The sequence below is a fragment of the Oncorhynchus mykiss genome, chromosome 2, assembly GCF_057628025.1.
Source record: "Oncorhynchus mykiss isolate SJ-2025 chromosome 2, ASM5762802v1, whole genome shotgun sequence".
Classification (NCBI taxonomy): Eukaryota; Metazoa; Chordata; class Actinopteri; order Salmoniformes; family Salmonidae; genus Oncorhynchus; species Oncorhynchus mykiss.
This window is the reverse complement of record NC_143023.1, coordinates 92,670,507-92,691,559: the sequence shown is the minus strand read 5'-3', so window position 1 is coordinate 92,691,559 and position 21,053 is coordinate 92,670,507. Positions and strand designations below refer to the sequence as shown.

Sequence of the window (21,053 nt, the reverse complement as noted above, 5' to 3'; positions counted from 1 at the left end):
AACTTAGGCTTGTGTGTGTCTGCTCGGCCATGGAAACCCATTTCATGAAGCTCCCGACAAACAGTAATTGTGCTGACATTGCTTCCAGAGGCAGTTTGGAACTCTATAGTGAGTGTTGCAACCGAGGACAGACAATTGTTTGATGATTTTCAGCGGTCCCGTTCTGTGAGCTTGTGTGGCCTACCACTTCCCGGCTGAGCCGTTGTTGCTCATAGATGTTTTCATTTCACAATACCAGCACTTACAGTTGACTGGGGCAGCTCTAGCAGGGCAGAAATTTGATTAACTGACTTGTTGGAAAGGTGGCATCCTATGACGGAAGGTCAATGAGCTCTTCACATAATAAGTGGTTGTTGTCTTGCTGGAAAATCCACTTGCGGGCAAGTTTGTCTCCTGGCAACCAGGTTTTTGGTCATGATGCCTTTGACCTTAACAAGGACCAATGGAAGCAAAATAGGCTTTTAAAGATACACCACCATATTTTATAGCAGATCCAGTGCCTTAGAAAGTATTCACCCCCTTGGCGTTTTCCTATTTTGTTGCATTAAAACCTGTAAGTTAAATGGATTTGTATTTGGATTTCATGTAATGGACATGCACAAAATAGTTCAAATTGGTGAAGTGAAATTTAAAAAATAACTTGTTTCAAATAAAAAAATTGAAAAGTGGTGTGTGCTTATGTATTCACCCCATTTGCTATGAAGCCCCTAACTAAGATCTGGTGCAACCAATTACCTTCAGAAGTCACATAATTAGTTAGATTGCACACAGGTGGACTTTATTTAAGTGTCACATGATCTGTTACATGACCTCAGTATATATTCACACCTCTTCTGAAAGGCCCAAGAGTCTGCAAAACCACTAAGTAGCACTATGAAGACCAAGGAGCTCTACAAACAGGTCAGGGACAAAGTTGTGGAGAAGTACAGATCAGGGTTGGGTTATAAAAAAATATCAGACGCTATGAACATCCCACGGAGGACCATTAAATCCATTATTAAAAAAATGAAAGAATATGGCACCACAACAAAGCTGCCAAGACAGGGCCGCCCACCAAAACTCACGGACCAGGCAAGGAGGGCATTATTATGAGGGGCAACAAGGAGAACCCTGAAGGAGCTGCAAAGCTCCACAGCGGAGATTGGAATATCTGTCCATAGGACCACTTTAAGCTGTACACTCCACAGAGCTGGGCTTTATGGAAGAGTGGCCAGAAAAAAATAAGCAAACACGTTTGGTGTTCACCAAAAGGCATGTGGGAGACTTTTCAAACATATATAAGAAGGTACACTGGTCAGATGAGACTAAAATTTAGCTTTTTGGCCATCAAGGAAAACGTTATGTCTGGCACAAACCCACACCTCTCATCACCCCGAAAATTCCATCCCCACAGTGAAGCATGGTGGTGGCAGCATCATGCTGTGGGATGTTTTTCCGGCAGGGACTGGGAAACTGGTCACAATTGAAGGAATGATGGATGTATGGAAATACAGGTAAATTCTTGAGAGAAACCTGTTTCAGTCTTCCAGAGATTTGAGACTGGGATGGAGGTTCACCTTCCAGCAGGACAATGACCCTAAGCATACTGCTAAAGCAACACTCAATTTGTTCAAGGGGAAACATGTAAATGTCTTGGAATGGCCTAGTCAAAGCCCAGACCTCAATCCAAATGAGAATCTGTGGTATGACTTAAAGATTTCTGTTTATCAGCGAAACCCATCCAACTTGAAGGAGCTGGAGCAGTTTGTCTTGAAGAATGGACAAAAATCCCAGTGGCTAGATGTGCCAAGCTTATAGAGACATACCCTAAAAGACTTGCAGCTGTAATTGCTGCAAAGGGTGGCTCTACAAAATATTGATTTTTGGGGGGTGAGTTATACGTGCTTTAGTTGTTTGTTTTTTTTACTTTCCTTATTTTTCACAATAAAAAATATTTTGCAACTTCAAAGTGGTAGGCATGTTGTGTAAATCAAATCATACAAACGTCCCAAAAATCTATTTTAATTCCAGGTTGTAAGGCAACAAAATAGGAAAAATGCCAAGGGGGTGAATACTTTTGCAAGCCACTGTATGGGGTTCTTTTTGTGCCAAAGCACTGCTCTTGCCCGGGGCCGGATTACCGAACATGGTTTTTGGAGATCGGGGGGCATATGATAACAAAATGTGAATATTATCTCAGCCTCATGGCAAAATGTGTAGAATATCAGGAAATTAGCTTTAAAACTGTAAAATCTTCTCAGCCTCATGGAAAAATGTGAACAAAGGCATGAGAGAAGCATTAGAACAGCACTATTTTTTCCCTGCCCCATGGCAAAAAGACAATCATTTTGATATAATGACGGTATGTGTCTGTATGTGTGTGTCAAATAAAATAAAATGTTATTGGTCACATACACGTGTTTAACAGATGTTATTGTGGGCGTAGCGAAATGTTTGTGCTTCTAGTTCCGACAGTGCAGCAATATCTAACGAGTAATCTAACAATTCCCCAACAACTACCTAATACACACAAGTCTAGGTCAAGAAATGGAATTAAGAATATATAAATATATGGATGAGCAATGTCAGAGCGGCATAGACTAAGATACAGTAGATGGTATAGAATACAGTACACACACGAGTGTGTGTATACAGTGCATTCGGAAAGTATTCAGACCCCTTGACTTTTTCCATATTTTGATATGTTACAGCCTTATTCTAAAATGGATTAAATGAAATGTTTTCCTCATCAATCTACACACAATACACCATAATAAAAAATGTACAAAAAAAAAATAATACCTTATTTACATAAGTATTCAGACCCTTTACTATGAGACTTGAAATTGAGCTCAGGTGCATCCTGTTTCCATTGATCATCCTTGATGTTTCTACAACTTGGAGTCCACCTGTGGTAAATTATATTGATTGGACATGATTTGGAAAGCCGCACACCTGTCTATATAATGTCCCACAGTTGACAGTGCATGTCAGAGCAAAAATCAAGCCATGAGTTCGAAAGAATTGTCTGTGGAGCTCCAAGACAGGATTGTGTCAAGGCACAGATCTGGGGAAGCATAACAAAACATGTCTGCAGCATTGAAAGTCCCCAAGAACACAATGGCCTCCATCATTCCTAAATAGAAGAAGTTTGGAACCACCTAGACTCTTCCTAGAGCTGGCAGCCCGGCCAAACTGAGCAATCGGGGGAGAACGGCCTTGATCAGTGAGGTGACCAAGAACCCGATATCTGCGCCACCAGAGACTCTGGGTTCGCGCCCAGGCTCTGTCGGCCGCGACCGGGAGGTCCGTGGGGTGACGCACAATTTGCCTAGTGTCGTCCGGGTTAGGGAGGGCTTGGCCGGTAGGGATATCCTTGTCTCATCGCGCACCAGCGACTCCTGTGGCGGGCCAAGCGCAGTGCGCGCTAACCAAGGTTGCCAGGTGCACAGTGTTTCCTCCGACACATTGGTGCAGCTGGCTTCCAGGTTGGATGCTGTGTTAAGAAGCAGTGCGGCTTGGTTGGGTTGTGTATCGGAGGACGCATGACTTTCAACCTTCGTCTATCCTGAGCCCGTACGGGAGTTGTAGCGATGAGACAAGATAGTAGCTACTAAACAATTGGATACCACGAAATTGGGGAGAAAAAGGGGTAAAATTCAGCAACAAAAAAATGACTTGCCTAGTTAAATAAAGGTCAAATGTATTTATTTATTTTTTTAACCTCTCTGCACGGAACCCGTTAGCGGGATGAAATTCGACAACATACGGTGATCGCTACATAAATAGTCATATTAAACATTCATGAAAATAGAAGTGTTTCGAAAACCTAGAATCTTGCTAATCCAACTGCATTGTCAGATTTAAAAAAGGAAGTGAAGGAATACTGTGAAAGAATACCCCCATAAAAAAACAACTATTTCAACCCGCACAGGCGTAACAAAATCACAAACTGCAATAAAATAAATAGTTTACCTTTGACGATCTTCCTCTGTTTGCAATCCCAATGCTCATTGTTACACAATGAATGGTCTTTTGTTTGATAAAATCCATTTTTATAGTCTAACACGAAACATTTTGTGAACCGCTTGTGTCGTGAATTCCATCTCATTCCATTTTCGACTACACATTTGATGTAAACTAAACGTGACTTTTCCAGTCATGTTTGGTTTCATTGCAATCAACTGGTTTGTTTGTAACACAACCAAACCTGATGGGTCATTTCGCGGGACGTATTGCCTGAAAGAAACTGATTTGAAGACAACAAGTAATGACCTCATTGTGCACCAATGATATGACCGCTGTTTCGTTGATTGACTGTATTTTAACCCAATGACCACTGATTGTCTTGTAATCTAGCTGGGTAGATAGCCAATGAGCTGAGGTAAAAGGCAATATGTAATGTTTATGTGTTGGAAGACCAACCCATGTAGTAAACTCCGGCGTAAAGAGGTTCATTCGCCATTGAAGATTCATACCGGAAGGAGCCACGCATGTTACGCACAGCGTTGTTTTGGTAAAGCGCATCTTCAGCTGTTTATATGTCAATCAGTATGGCGACTAAGTCAGGGAAAGCTAAATCTAAGTCTAGATATACAGATGTACACACAATTTGAGGAAATTGATCGGGAAAGTGAGACAGAGATTGTTGGAGGACGATTAATTTAGCGATTCCCAAATGGAGGAATATTTTTTGAACGGAGAGGACATTGTTTTGGACTGGTAAGTTTTTCTCATGCCAATGCCATTGTTTGAAATTGATAATATAAAATATTATTTGTGAAATAGCCTATTTGTGAAATGAAATAGCCTATTTGTGGCTGTTGAGGGGAGGGCAGGCCCACAACAATGGCCAATGTGAAATGGAGACAGTAGATACAGCTGGTCTGTCATAATATAATAGAGACAGTAGATCTAGCTGAAATGTCATAATATAAAAGACAGTAGATCTAGCGGGTCTGTCATAATATATTCAACCTTATGTTTCCTGTACTCTATATATATATATATATGTTTATTATACCTGTTGATACAGGGCTCATAAGTGAAACTATTCTAACTGAACATTTTCTTTCACAGTGACACTGACTCCGAATGTGGGCCCCCAGTGCCAAGGTGTCCATCCCCCACTGAAGCTGGTTCATCCAGCTCCTGCCACAAGTGGTGTTCATCTGCCCAAATGTATTTCTGCAGGCATGGATTTGCTTCAGGGCCAAAAGGGCACAGCATGGAGGCGTCGCTGTGTTCTTTGCAAAATGAAGTCCCCCATCACCTGCACCACATGCTTGGTGACCCTCTGCTTTACAGCAAAAATAGACTGCTATGGCACCTGGCATCAGCAGCACAATATTGTATAGAGGACTGAGGGTCTTCCAAATATTGAAAGTGTTATTTTGTAAATGTATATATTTTTTTTCATGTTTATTCTCAATTTTTTGGGGGGGTGTGTTAGAATACCATTTTGGTATTTTGTATATACACTGCTCAAAAAAATAAAGGGAACACTTAAACAACACAAAGTTAACTCCAAGTCAATCACACTTCTGTGAAATCAAACTGTCCACTTAGGAAGCAACGCTGATTGACAATACATGTCACATGCTGTTGTGCAAATGGAATAGACAACAGGTAGAAATGATAGGCAATTAGCAAGACACCCCCAATAAAGGTGTGGTTCTGCAGGTGGGGACCACAGACCACTTCTCAGTTCCTATGCTTCCTGGCTGATGTTTTGGTCACTTTTGAATGCTGGCGGTGCTTTCACTCTAGTGGTAGCATGAGACGGAGTCTACAAACCCACACAAGTGGCTCAGGTAGTGCAGCTCATCCAGGATGGCACATCAATGCAAGCTGTGGCAAGAAGGTTTGCTGTGTCTGTCAGCGTAGTGTCCATAGCATGGAGGCGCTACCAGGAGACAGGCCAGTACATCAGGAGACGTGGAAGAGGCCGTAGGAGGGCAACAACCCAGCAGCAGGACCGCTAACTCTGCCAAGGAGGAGCACTGCCAGAGCCCTGCAAAATGACCTCCAGCAGGCCACAAATGTGCATGTGTCTGCTCAAACGGTCAGAAACAGACTCCATGAGGGTGGTATGAGGGCCCGACGTCCACAGGTGGGGGTTGTGCTTACAGCCCAACACCGTGCAGGACGTTTGGCATTTGCCAGAGAACACCAAGATTGGCAAATTCGCCACTGGCGCCCTGTGCTCTTCACAGATGAAAGCAGGTTCACACTGAGCACATGTGACAGACGTGACAGAGTCTGGAGACGCCGTGGAGAACGTTCTGCTGCCTGCAACATCCTCCAGCATGACCGGTTTGGCGGTGGGTCAGTCATGGTGTGGGGTGGCATTTCTTTGGGGGGCCGCATAGCCCTCCATGTGCTCGCCAGAGGTAGGCTGACTGCCATTAGGTACCGAGATGAGATCCTCAGACCCCTTGTGAGACCATATGCTGGTGCGGTTGGCCCTGGGTTCCTCCTAATGCAAGACAATGCTAGACCTCATGTGGCTGGAGTGTGTCAGCAGTTCCTGCAAGAGGAAGGCATTGATGCTATGGACTGGCCCGCCCGTTCCCCAGACCTGAATCCAATTGAGCACATTTGGGACATCATGTCTCGCTCCATCCACCAACTGTCCAGGAGTTGGTGGATGCTTTAGTCCAGGTCTGGGAGGAGATCCCTCAGGAGACCATCCGCCACCTCATCAGGAGCATGCCCAGGCGTTGTAGGGAGGTCATACAGGCACGTGGAGGCCACACACACTACTGAGCCTCATTTTGACTTGTTTTAAGGACATTACATCAAAGTTGGATCAGCCTGCAGTGTGGTTTTCCACTTTAATTTTGAGTGTGACTCCAAATCCAGACATCCATGGGTTGATAAATTTGATTTCCATTGATAATTTGTGTGATTTTGTTCTCAGCATTCAACTATGTAAAGAAAAAAGTATTTAATAAGAATATTTCATTCATTCAGATCTAGGATGTGATATTTTAGTGTTCCCTATATATTTTTGTGCAGTGTAGTTATTCTGTTCAAAATGTATAACTTCACCAATTTGGCCACTTGGGTACATTTGGTCTACTTGTGTGGGACACCTGGGTGACTTCATGATAAATGTCATGTAGCACACTCATTTTGGAAGTTATCATTCTGAAACTTTGCACAAGTACTGTTGCCCTCTTATGTTTTTCACTGAAATTGTCCCCATCATCCTATCTGAATGTTTGTTTTGTTTTGTTCATTTTAAAGATGATACAACAATAAAAATGGAAAAGCATATGTTTTTTTCATTGTATTATCTAAACCAGATCTATTGTGTTATATTCTCCTACATTCAATTCACATTTCCACAAACTTCAGAGTGTTTTCTTTCAAATTAAACCAAGAATATGCATATCCTTGGTCCTGGGCCTGAGCTACAGGCAGTTAGATTTGGGTATGTCTTCAGGCGGAAATTGAAAAAAGTAGGGGGGTAGCTGTAGGAGGTTAAATAGTGCACTACTTTTTCATCACAACCAGACTCTGGTCAAAAGAAGTGTACACTATAAAGAGAATAGGGTGCCATTTCAGACGCAGCCTCATTCTCACAGAGTCTTGTCTACTCTGCTCAGGGTAGCTGCTCTGTCTCACAAACTCTCCTCTACTCTGCTCAGGGTAGTTGCTCTGTCTCACAAACTCTCGTCTACTCTGCTCAGGGTCGCTGCTCTGTCTCACAAACTCTCGTCTACTCTGCTCAGGGTCGCTGCTCTGTCTCACAAACTCTCGTCTACTCTGCTCAGGGTCGCTGCTCTGTCTCACAAACTCTCGTCTACTCTGCTCAGGGTCGCTGCTCTGTCTCAGAGGTCCTGACCCAATCCATCCAGTGAAAAAAAGGAAAACACCAATGTTTTGCATCCTACATTATAATAGCCCTACAGGCCCCCAGTACATCTCAATGATGTGAAATACAGACAGCAACGAATGCAGCGAGTGATTTACCAGGGAGGGAGGGAAGGAGGTTGTGTGCCAGTGTCTACAAGGCCCTTTCATATTTCAGAAATAGGATTTTGTGTCACTTCTGGTTATATCCAGCAGAATTAACATTTGCAATTTACTAAAAGGGTGCGTACCCAGTTGCATAGTGACAAACACACACACATTATATAACGGTGAATGTCTATGTTCGGCGGCCCAAGCATTACATAACACTGCTCAGTGAACCAGGAGACCTTCAGGCACCTCTGATCAGTTCACTGAGATAAAGAGATGAGCCATTTAAGACTGAAAAGAAAAAGATTCTGCCCCCAGACTCCCTAAAATGTCTAACTCTGTGAGAAAAACAAACCAATCAATACACAGACAATTAAAGGAAGGACAGACAACCAGATTCAGCCTTTAACCAGTACTGGACAAGAGACAACAATGATTTATTGCTTCCTTGATTCATCCACTTCATTGGCTGAAATGCACGACAACGACACACACCAAAACAAGCACATACTACACACACACACACTCAGAGTCACATGACACACTAAAATATGTATTCAAGTCGTGGGGCACAAAGCCTTCTGAGACACAGCTGTTGTCTTGTGACTGTGGAGTCACTCAGTACAATCAGCTACGGATTCCTGGAGAGAACAGACGTGTTCCAAATGTTCCCTAAATAGTGCACTACTGTTGACCAGAACCCTATAAACCCTGGTCAATTTTAATTTTTATTTAACCAGGCAAGTCAGTTAAGAACAAATTCTTCTTTACAATGACGGCCTAGGAACAGTGGGTTAACTGCCTTGTTCAGGGGCCAAACAACAGCTTTTTACCCGGTCAGCTCAGGGATTTTACCTTGTCAGCTCGGTTACTGGCCCAACGCTCTAACCACTAGGCTACTTGTGCACTACTGTTGACCAGAGCCCTATAAGCCTTGATCCTACTACGTAGGGAATGGGATGCCATTCAGCACCACCAAGTGTTTTCTTCCCTCTTGGACAGGGATGTTATCACGTAAGAGGGAAAAGGCCAGTGGCTGTCAATCAATGGAGTAAAGGCTGTTTCACTGTGGTTTCACTGAGCCACTTCAAAGAAGGGGGGGGGGGGGGGGGTTAACAGAGGCCAATCCCCCACAGTCCCATTGCAATTCCATGATCAAATGCAATCTCCTCGCTAGCTATTCTGCTCTTCAGTCTTCAGGGCAGGTGGAACTCTTTTAGTAGACTAATTACAAAGTACAGAGAGGAGCCGCTGGATGAGATGACCTATCTATCGTTCTTCCCCTTTACAGCCTTTTCTGGGTGGCCTGAATTGGAACCGCTTCAGCTCAAAGCCCATCAATTAAGAGTAGCGGTATCGTACGTCAGGCATACGCAGATGAAACACTATTGAAGAGAGGGATCCCCACACACTGATGACATTCAAGAGAGAGATGAACCACAGGAGATACTATGTGATGTCATGGTTGAAGACTAAGCGTATGAAAAGTATATAAGAAAACGTCAAGAAACACAATCAATGTATCTATCAAAAAACATCTGGTTTGATGTGTTACCGTATGTTATAAACCAATGGTTTAGAGCTGAAATGTAAACACTACAAGCCATTATATACTGTATCCCACGCTTTGGTTTAATCAGAGCACATTTGAGATGACCTTGAAGTGAATGCCACATTTAGCTAATCAGCTAATTTAGGAATATCAATAGTATACAGGTTGTATTATACAATTGGCAATATCACAATAATAATACCACAAAGCACATTTTCTGGCTTGAGACACACAGTTACGTAGCTCACACCTCTGTCACCAAACCCCAGCCACTTGCTGACGTTTTCACACACGTTTATATTAGAGTAGGCAGACCGTCAGCGACAGACAAAGAGGGTGCTGCTGGGAAATCTCTTACAGCCGTCTTCCTCCCTTTCATCCATCCCAGCGAGCTTAGGAACACAATGTGAAGCTGGTTGCTAGGTGACCACTGAGCCCTATTACGACATGCGTGAGCCCTGGACATCCAACAGCATGTGCGATGAACCAACAGGTCCCCAACCATGGATAATGAGATTGTATTTACAAGAATCCCCATTAGCCAAAGAATGGGAAGTATAATGATTCTACTGTCTATTCATTGGGTAATAATGGGGATTCTTGTAAATAATCTGTCCTTTTTTTCCCCCAGGCTCAACATCCCATGTTGTCCCTTCAGGGAGAATAGGGCCAATGTAACACTGAACAAGGTCATCAGTTCAAAGCCTTGATTTAATTATTTACTACAGTATTGACAAATAAACAATTAAGAGACAGTTCAGCCTGTTAGTACATCGCTACCGTACATATCCACACAGTTTATTTTCCTCCTATCCTCAAAGTAGGTTACACCACCAAGCAGAGTTCTTTATTTTAGTGACAGGTTGTGTTGTTATTAGGCCATGAGGTACCTCCAAGGCATGCTCCGCAGTGTCTCTGGGCGGCTGTCCACACAGAACAACTCACAGAGATGAGCAGAGCAACTAACTGTCCATGAGACAGTCACAGAGATGAGCAGAGCAATTAACTGCCCATGAGACAGTCACAGAGATGAGCAGAACAACTAACTGTCCATGAGACAGTCACAGAGATGAGCAGAACAACTAACTGTCCATGAGACAGTCACAGAGATGAGCAGAACAACTAACTGTCCATGAGACAGTCACAGAGATGAGCAGAGCAACTCACTGTCCATGAGACAGTCACAGAGATGAGCAGAACAACTCACTGTCGATGAGACAGTCACAGAGATGAGCAACTAACTGTCCATGAGACAGTCACAGAGATGAGCAACTAACTGTCCATTAGACAGTCACAGAGATGAGCAGAACAACTAACTGTCCATTAGACAGTCACAGAGATGAGCAGAACAACTCACTGTCCATGAGACAGTCACAGAGATGAGCAGAGCAACTCACTGTCCATGAGACAGTCACAGAGATGAGCAGAACAACTCACTGTCGATGAGACAGTCACAGAGATGAGCAACTAACTGTCCATGAGACAGTCACAGAGATGAGCAACTAACTGTCCATTAGACAGTCACAGAGATGAGCAGAACAACTAACTGTCCATTAGACAGTCACAGAGATGAGCAGAACAACTCACTGTCCATTAGATAGTCACAGAGATGAGCAGAGCACTGTAGTAAGGACTGGTGAGGGCAGGCTTAGTGCAACATCAATACAAGCTCCACAGTACCAGGCAAAGAGAGAGAAGGGTGTTTGGAAACAACAGTCATTGATGAGAGGGCAGCACTAGTTTAAAAATACCTATCAGTTGCAATGAAGCTTTGATTATTTCTCCTACAGCAACATATCTTACTTAGTGATGGTGGGAGGGGGGGGGGGGGGGGGTCTATACAGTAGGGGGGGGGGGGGATCTATACAGTAGGGGGCGGTCTATGCAGTAGAGTATCACAGTATTAATTTTGATTCTATAATTTATTTTATGACTCTGAGTAGCGATTCTCTCCAACAACAATGTTTTCGTTAACGTTAGCAGCGCTAGTCCACTCAACCTGTATCAACATTCTGGTATTTCTCCTTCTCTAGCTCGTTCTCCATGTTCTTCTCTAGCTCGTTCTCCATGTTCTTCTCTAGATCGTTCTCCATGTTCTTCTCTAGCTCGTTCTCCACTAGCTCGTTCTCCATGTTCTTCTCTAGCTCGTTCTCCACTAGCTCGTTCTCCATGTTCTTCTCTAGCTTGTTCTCCATGTTCTCCTCTAGCTCGTTCTCCATGTTCTCCTCTAGCTCGTTCTCCATGTTCTCCTCTAGCTCGTTCTCCATGTTCTCCACTAGCTCGTTCTCCATGTTGTTCTCTAGCTCGTTCTCCATGTTGTTCTCTAGCTCGATCTTCATGTTCTCCACTAGCTCGTTCTCCATGTTCTCCTCTAGCTCGTTCTCCATGTTCTCCTCAAGCTCGTTCTCCTCTAGCTCGTTCTCCACTAGCTCGTTCTCCACTAGCTCGTTCTCCACTAGCTCGTTCTGCACTAGCTCGTTCTCCATGTTCTCCTCTAGCTCGTTCTCCACTAGCTCGTTCTCCTCTAGCTCGTTCTCCATGTTCTCCTCTAGCTCGTTCTCCATGTTCTCCTCTAGCTCGTTCTCCATGTTCTCCTCTAGCTCGTTCTCCACTAGTTCGTTCTCCACTAGCTCGTTCTCCATGTTCTCCACTAGATCGTTCTCCATGTTGTTCTCTAGCTCGTTCTCCATGTTCTCCTCTAGCTCGTTCTCCATGTTCTCCACTAGCTCGTTCTCCACTAGCTCGTTCTCCATGTTCTCCTCTAGCTCGTTCTCCATGTTCTCCTCTAGCTCGTTCTCCATGTTCTCCTCTAGCTCGTTCTCCACTAGCTCGTTCTCCTCTAGCTCGTTCTCCATGTTCTCCTCTAGCTCGTTCTCCATGTTCTCCTCTAGCTCGTTCTCCATGTTCTCCTCTTGCTCGTTTTCCATGTTCTCCTCAAGCTCGTTCTCCACTAGCTCATTCTCCATGTTCTCCTCTAGCTCATTCTCCATGTTCTCCTCTAGCTCATTCTCCATGTTCTCCTCTAGCCCATTCTCCATGTTCTCCTCTAGCTCATTCTCCATGTTCTCCTCTAGCTCATTCTCCATGTTCTCCTCTAGCTCATTCTCCATGTTCTCCTCTAGCTCATTCTCCATGTTCTCCTCTAGCTCATTCTCCATGTTCTCCTCTAGCTCATTCTCCATGTTCTCCTCTAGCTCGTTCTGCTCTAGCTCGTTCTCCACTAGCTCGTTCTCCTTGTTCTCCACTAGCTCGTTCTCCATGTTCTCCACTAGCTCGTTCTCCATGTTCTCCACTAGCTCGTTCTCCTCTAGCTCGTTCTCCATGTTCTCCTCTAGCTCGTTCTCCATGTTCCCCTCTAGCTCATTCTCCATGTTTCCCTCTAGCTCATTCTCCATGTTCTCCACTAGCTCGTTCTCCTCTAGCTCGTTCTCCATATTCTCCTCTAGCTCGTTCTCCACTAGCTCATTCTCCATGTTATTCTCTAGCTCGTTTTCCATGTTCTCCTCAAGCTCATTTTCCACTAGCTCGTTCTCCAGTAGCTCGTTCTCCACTAGCTCGTTCGCCATGTTCTCCTCTAGCTCGTTCTCCACTAGCTCGTTCTCCTCTAGCTGTTTCTCCATGTTCCCCTCTAGCTCATTCTCCATGTTCTCCTCTAGCTCGTTCTCCACTAGCTCATTCTCCATGTTATTCTCTAGCTCGTTTTCCATGTTCTCCTCTAGCTTGTTCTCCACTAGCTCATTCTCCATGTTATTCTCTAGCTCGTTATCCATGTTCTCCTCTAGCTCGTTCTCCATGTTCTCCACTAGCTTGTTCTCCACTAGCTCGTTCTCCATGTTCTCCTCTAGCTCGTTCTCCATGTTCTCCTCTAGCTCGTTCTCCATGTTCTCCTCTAGCTCGTTCTCCATGTTCTCCTCTAGCTCGTTCTCCTCTAGCTCGTTCTCCACTAGCTCGTTCTCCATGTTCTTCTCTAGCTCGTTCTCCATGTTCTCCACTAGCTCGTTCTCCATGTTCTTCTCTAGCTTGTTCTCCATGTTCTTTTTCAATAGTGAGCCAACATGTTTTCAGCACTTTTAAATCCACAAATGATCAAAACTCGTTTTCTCATGCGCTCTCTTCTCCCACTGCAGCAGACATGGTGAGCAATATGTTTGGAACATCGAATCCCAATAACATCACAGTATAGAAACTACAATACATATCATATCAGCACCTAAGTATTGTGATAATATCGTATCATGAGATCCCTGGCAATCCCCAGCCCTAGTCCTCATAGACCACACTGACAAATGTTTTGGCTCGCGCCTTCCTCAATGCGTGTGTGGTCACAGTACCACACCAGTGCTCTGTATGTAGAACAACCCTAGACTGTGACAAACTGGCTCGGCTGGAGGACAAAGACTCAGGAGAGTGCTGACATCTATGATGTAGGGCAGCATCGCACTTTGCCAGTTCATCTCACACAAAAAAAACAGAATGACACACACGCACATGCTGCACTTACACACTGAAAATATGTTCCTTCTTCACACACACACCTTCATCCACCTCCCACCCACTCACCTGCTCCCACACACACACACACACATTGCCCTTTCACACTGGAATCTGTTCCTGTGAGGAACATAACATCAGTGCTAAACATATGCTTGATTATAGGTTATTTCAAGCAGCTGCTGTTGTTCTCTGAGAGAGGACAGGAAGCCACACAGACAGATAAGAGCATTAGACGTCCACTGCTAAGATATTCTGTATTGTTGGCAGGATACACTGAGACTGCTGCATCCCAAACTGCCCCGTGTTCAATATCCCTATACAGGGCACTATTTTTCAACAGGGCCCATTCATTGTAGGTTATTATTTCCTTAGCTATTAGGGGAAAGGGGGACACCTAGTCAGTTGCATAGGGAAAGGGGGACACCTAGTCAGTTGCATAGGGAAAGGGGGACACCTAGTCAGTTGCATAGGGAAAGGGGGACACCTAGTCAGTTGTATTGGGAAAAGGGGATACCTATTCAGTTGTATAGGGAAAGGGGGATACCTATTCAGTTGTATAGGGAAAGGGGGATACCTAGTCAGTTGTATAGGGAAAGGGGGATACCTAGTCAGTTGTTTAGAGAAAAGGGGACACCTAGTCAGTTGTATTGGGAAAAGGGGACACCTAGTCAGTTGTATTGGGAAAAGGGGACACCTAGTCAGTTGTATTGGGAAAAGGGGATACCTAGTCAGTTGTATTGGGAAAAGGGGATACCTAGTCAGTTGTATAGGGAAAGGGGTATACCTAGTCAGTTGTATAGGGAAAGGGGTATACCTAGTCAGTTGTATTGGGAAAGGGGATACCTAGTCAGTTGTTTAGAGAAAGGGGGACACCTAGTCAGTTGTTTAGAGAAAGGGGGACACCTAGTCAGTTGTTTAGAGAAAGGGGGACACCTAGTCAGTTGTTTAGAGAAAGGGGGACACCTAGTCAGTTGACCGTTTTTTTGTTATGTAACTGAATGCATTCAACTAAAATGTGTCTGAACCAGAGTATGTTTACGAAGGGTTGCCTTAAATCAACATCCATGTCTTCTTTGCCCTTACTCAGGGGCAGGACAACAGATTTGTACCTTGTCAGGGGATTCGATCCAGTAACCTTTCAGTTACTGGCCCAACGCCCCTACCCACCAGGCAACCTGCCGCCCCCAGTCTACTTATACTTTCAATTGGTTAAATTGGAGCCTGAATACATTGTATTGTGTATGTAAGATACAGAATGGCCCGTTTGGCCATGGCCACTCAGACCAGCAGTGTTGTCATATTATATCCACTACCAGAGCCATGCATACATATTTATCTCAATACACGTCCACTAAGTGCATTAACAAACCATATTACAACCTGCTATGTGACCCTAGAGGCTTCCTACAACCTGCTATGTGACCCTAAGGGCTTTCTACAACCTACTATGTGACCCTAAGGGCTTTCTACAACCTGCTATGTGACCCTAAGGGCTTCCTACAACCTGCTATGTGACCCTAAGGGCTTCCTACAACCTGCTATGTGACCCTAAGGGCTTCCTACAACCTGCTATGTGACCCTAAGGGCTTCCTACAACCTGCTATGTGACCCTAAGGGCTTCCTACAACCTGCTATGTGACCCTAAGAGCTTCCTACAACCTGCTATGTGACCCTTAGGGCTTCCTACAACCTGCTATGTGACCCTTAGGGCTTCCTACAACCTGCTATGTGACCCTAAGGGCTTCCTACAACCTGCTATGTGACCCTAAGGGCTTCCTACAACCTGCTATGTGACCCTAAGAGCTTCCTACAACCTGCTATGTGACCCTTAGGGCTTCCTACAACCTGCTATGTGACCCTAAGGGCTTCCTACAACCTGCTATGTGACCCTAAGGGCTTCTTACAACCTGCTATGTGACCCTTAGGGCTTCTTAGGAGAGGAAAGTATGGGGAGATGTAAGAGAGGAGATGCAGTATCCTGAATGGGTTGTAATTCCATGTTTTTCTGCAAAGGGACCAGGACGACTCATGTATCGTGAGATTTTGAGTGAAAACCTCCTTCCATCAGCAAGGGCATTGAAGATGAAACGTGGCTGGGTCTTTCAGCATGACAATGATCCCAAACACACCGCCCGGGCAACGAAGGAGTGGCTTCGTAAGAAGCATTTCAAGGTCCTGGAGTGGCCTCGCCAGTCTCCAGTTCTCAACCCCATAGAAAATCTTTGGAGGGAGTTGAAAGTCCGTGTTGCCCAGCAACAGCCCCAAAACATCACTGCTCTAGAGGAGATCTGCATGGAGGAATGGGCCAAAATACCAGCAACAGTGTGTGAAAACCTTGTGAAGACTTACAGAAAACGTTTGACCTCTGCCATTGCCAACAAAGGGTATATAACAAAGTATTGAGATAAACTTTTGTTATTGACCAAATACTTATTTTCCACCATAGTTTGCAAATAAATTCATAAAAAATCCTACAATGTGATTTTCTGAATTTTTTTCCTAATTTTATCTGTCATAGTTGAAGTGTACATATGATGAAAATTACAGGTCTCTCATCTTTTTAAGTGGGAGAACTTGCACAATTGGTGGCTGACTAAATACTTTTTGCCCCACTGTGTGTGTGTGTGTGTGTGTGTGTGTGTGTGTGTGTGTGTGTGTGTGTGTGTGTGTATATATATATATATATATATATATATATATATATATATATATATATATATATATATATATATATATATATATATGGGCCGATTTCAAGTTTTCATAACAATTGGAAATCGGTATTTTTGGGCGCCGATTTCCGATTATTAAAAAATATATATATATATAATAATATATATAATATATATATATTTTTTTTAATAATCGGAAATCGGCGCCCAAAAATACCGATTTCCAATTGTTATGAAAACTTGAAATCGGCCCGAATTAATCGGCCATTCCGATTAATCGGTCGACCTCTAATCAGGTTATTGGGCTATATGCCTGGGACAACCAATTACATATCAGGTTATTGGGCTATATGCCTGGAACAACCAATTACATATCAGCATTGTTCTGCTTCTTTAGAGGAAGTCCTGGCTGGCTCACATCTATAATAAAAGGAGCTGACAGAACCAGAGGCCACCCAAAGAAAACAACACGTCAGAGAATAGGCTCCAGCTTGCTCACTGCTAACAGTGAAAACAACACGTCAGAGAATAGGCTCCAGCTTGCTCACTGCTAACAGTGAAAACAACACATCAGAGAATAGGCTCCAGCTTGCTCACTGCTAACAGTGAAAACAACACGTCAGAGAATAGGCTCCAGCTTGCTCACTGCTAACAGTGAAAACAGCACGTCAGAGAATAGGCTCCAGCTTGCTCACTGCTAACAGTGAAAACAGCACGTCAGAGAATAGGCTCCAGCTTGCTCACTGCTAACAGTGAAAACAGCACGTCAGAGAATAGGCTCCAGCTTGCTCACTGCTAACAGTGAAAACAACAAGGGATAGTAACACATCACTGCAGACAGTGAGAATAACAAGGGATAGTAACATCACGGCTAGAGTGAAGGGGATACTAGACAGATCATTCTGTGGATCCAGATATGCCCATCTATCAGAAAGTACATCATAAACATCCCCCTCTATCCCCATAGAAGCACCGTCTCTCCCTGATGACAGGTGATAAACACCCCCTATATCCCCATAGAAGCACAGTCTCTCCCTGATGAGATGATAAACACCCCCTATATCCCCAGAGAAGCACAGTCTCTCCCTGATGACAGATGATAAACATCCCCCTATATCCCCAGAGAAGCACCGTCTCTCCCTGATGACAGATGATAAACATCCCCCTATATCCCCAGAGAAGCACTGTCCCCCTATATCCCCAGAGAAGAACCGTCTCTCCCTGATGACAGATGATAAACATCCCCCTATATCCCCAGAGAAGAACCGTCTCTCCCTGATGAGATGATAAACATCCCCCTATATCCCCAGAGAAGCACTGTCTCTCCCTGATGACAGATAATAAACATCCCCCTATATCCCCAGAGAAGCACCGTCTCCCCCTGAAGACAGGTGATAAACATCCCCCTATATCCCCAGAGAAGCACCGTCTCTCCCTGATGACAGGTGATAAACATCCCCCTATATCCCCAGAGAAGCACCGTCTCTCCCTGATGACAGGTGATAAACATCCCCCTATATCCCCAGAGAAGCACCGTCTCTCCCTGATGAGATGATAAACATCCCCCTATATCCCCAGAGAAGCACCGTCTCTCCCTGATGAGATGATAAACATCCCCCTATATCCCCAGAGAAGCACCGTCTCTCCCTGATGAGATGATAAACATCCCCCTATATCCCCAGAGAAGAACCGTCTCTCCCTGATGACAGATGATAAACACCCCCTATATCCCCAGAGAAGCACCGTCTCTCCCTGATGAGATGATAAACATCCCCCTATATCCCCAGAGAAGCACCGTCTCTCCCTGATGAGATGATAAACATCCCCCTATATCCCCAGAGAAGCACCGTCTCTCCCTGATGAGATGATAAACATCCCCCTTTATCCCCAGAGAAGCACCGTCTCTCCCTGATGGCAGATGATAAACATCCCCCTATATCCCCAGAGAAGCACCCTGACAGATGATAAACATCCCCCTATATCCCCAGAGAAGCACCCTGACAGATGATAAACATCCCCCTATATCCCCAGAGAAGCACCCTGTTGACAGATAAACATCCCCCTATATCACCAGAGAAGCACCGTCTCTCCCTGATGACAGATGATAAACCCTACATCCACATCCCATCCACATCTCCAGCATTGAACTATTACACTGAGGGGTTTACTAACAGCCTGCAAGGTCATTGGAGGTGGTCTGTTCTGGTGGGGATGACTGAGCAGAGCAGAACAGAACACCAAACACACAAGACTAAACTGTTGATTCCCGCGAGGGACTGCTTTTATTTTATTTTCTTAACAAGACTAAGGATAGGCTAGATTTCCAGGGAACACTTTCGGTCAAGCCATCGTTATAGTTGACAGCAACTCACTGCAGCGCTATATAATAGTTCATATGAAGTACTGTACACGCATGATAAATTAGATTAAATCAAATTAAGATCAAATCCTATTCTGAGGAATGATCACCAAATAGATTGTGAAGTGTGACCACTTTCCATGACTAATATAACAACGCAATAACAAGTTAGAATTGAAAGGGACAATCCCCTGGGACCATGTCTATCTCATCTACACAGCATTATGAAAAGTGGTAGGATGATATTTCTTTAGCTGCCACCCTTGTGCTCTCTTCTAGTTCCTGTTTTGTTATTATCCCTTTCTGTGTTACATCATGCCCATGCTGCTCTGACAGTTGATTTCAAAAACACAAGCTGTCCATGGATTATCAGCACCTAATGAGTCCATGAACACAATCATTATCTACTCTCCTTTCTGTCTCATACTAAATTACTTCAACCGATCCCTGTTGAAGTGACACTGAACGACACTGACAGTGATGGAATCTTGGATGAGTATATAAAACATTCCCACAGCACACAGAGCAAGGCCTGAGTCTATGTTTATCATTTTGCAAACACAACCTGTGGTGGTCAAGTGTTAGACAATGAAGTAAAGAATTTAGGTGAGATGGTGCTGTACTGAAAAACAAGAGAAATCCACAGCAAGAATAATATAAATTTAGCAGACGCTCTTATCCAGAGCGACTAGGGTTAATTGCCTTGCTCAACGGTCTTAACAGCTATGCTACATGTTAGCTAATACGTGTTCACGAGGAAATCTAATCCATAGTGGCTACTGCTTGGGTTACCCTGGAATTAAACTGATACACTTTGTTATGTTATGTGAAACAATGGTGAAACTGAGATTTCAGGCTCTGCTTGAGTATGAACTCAATCACTTTACAACTAAAAAGACAGATGAATCAAACTGGACAGTGTATGGATGTGACTCTAAACACAAGTCTGAGGACAATACCATATCTAAGGGGAGTAGACAGAGCTTCAGCCATAAGACGAGGTGCAGCCCAAAACCGTCATCTCTTTCCACACAGTAGCTTAGTTGTCCTTATTTCAGCAATAACAGAACGCCATTTTTTCATTAAGTCAGTGCATTGTGGAACCTTCTGGAGAGTATCGCAGACTTTTATAACTAATTTAGCAGAAGTTCAGTTGATTTGGAGGCTCAGACAACTATGCCATAATGCGCTGTCCTAATGATTTTCTGGGTCAAACAAAACTCCCTCGATGATAAATGGAGAAAAAAATAAAAACTTGTCAGGACCACATTCATATATGTATTCAGGCAGACCTCCTCCCATCTGGTGACGTGGATGTCGATTAAGGCAGCCCCACGTACCTCTGTTTCAGAGGGGTTGAGTTAAATGTGGAAGACACATTTCAGATGAATGCATTCAGTTGTACAACTGACTAGGTATCCCCCCTTCCCTATACAACTGACTAGGTGTCCCCCCTTCCCTATACAACTGACTAGGTATCCCCCCTTCCCTATACAACTGACTAGGTATCCCCCCTTCCCTATACAACTGACTAGGTATCCCCCCTTCCCTATACAACTGACTAGGTATCCCCCCTTCCCTATACAACTGACTAGGCATCCCCCTTCCCTATACAACTGACTAGGTATCCCCCCTTCCCTATACAACTGACTAGGTATCCCCCCTTCCCTATACAACTGACTAGGTATCTCCCCTTCCCTATACAACTGACTAGGTATCCCCCCTTCCCTATACAACTGACTAGGTATCCCCCCTTCCCTATACAACTGACTAGGTATCCCCCCTTCCCTATACAACTGACTAGGTATCCCCCCTTCCCTATACAACTGACTAGGTATCCCCCCTTCCCTATACAACTGACTAGGTATCCCCCCTTCCCTATACAACTGACTAGGTATCCCCCTTTCCCTATACAACTGACTAGGTATACCCCTTTCCCTATACAACTGACTAGGTATCCCCCCTTCCCTATACAACTGACTAGGTATCCCCCCTTCCCTATACAACTGACTAGGTATCCCCCTTC

General features: G+C 44.2%; 1 protein-coding gene across 2 annotated transcripts in view; it reads right to left on the bottom strand.

Moving 5' to 3' along the window:
* The window catches only part of LOC110502389 (SH3 and multiple ankyrin repeat domains protein 2), a 154,226-nt gene that overhangs the window by 26,545 nt on the left and 106,628 nt on the right, over positions 1-21,053 (bottom strand). The window lies entirely within an intron of this gene.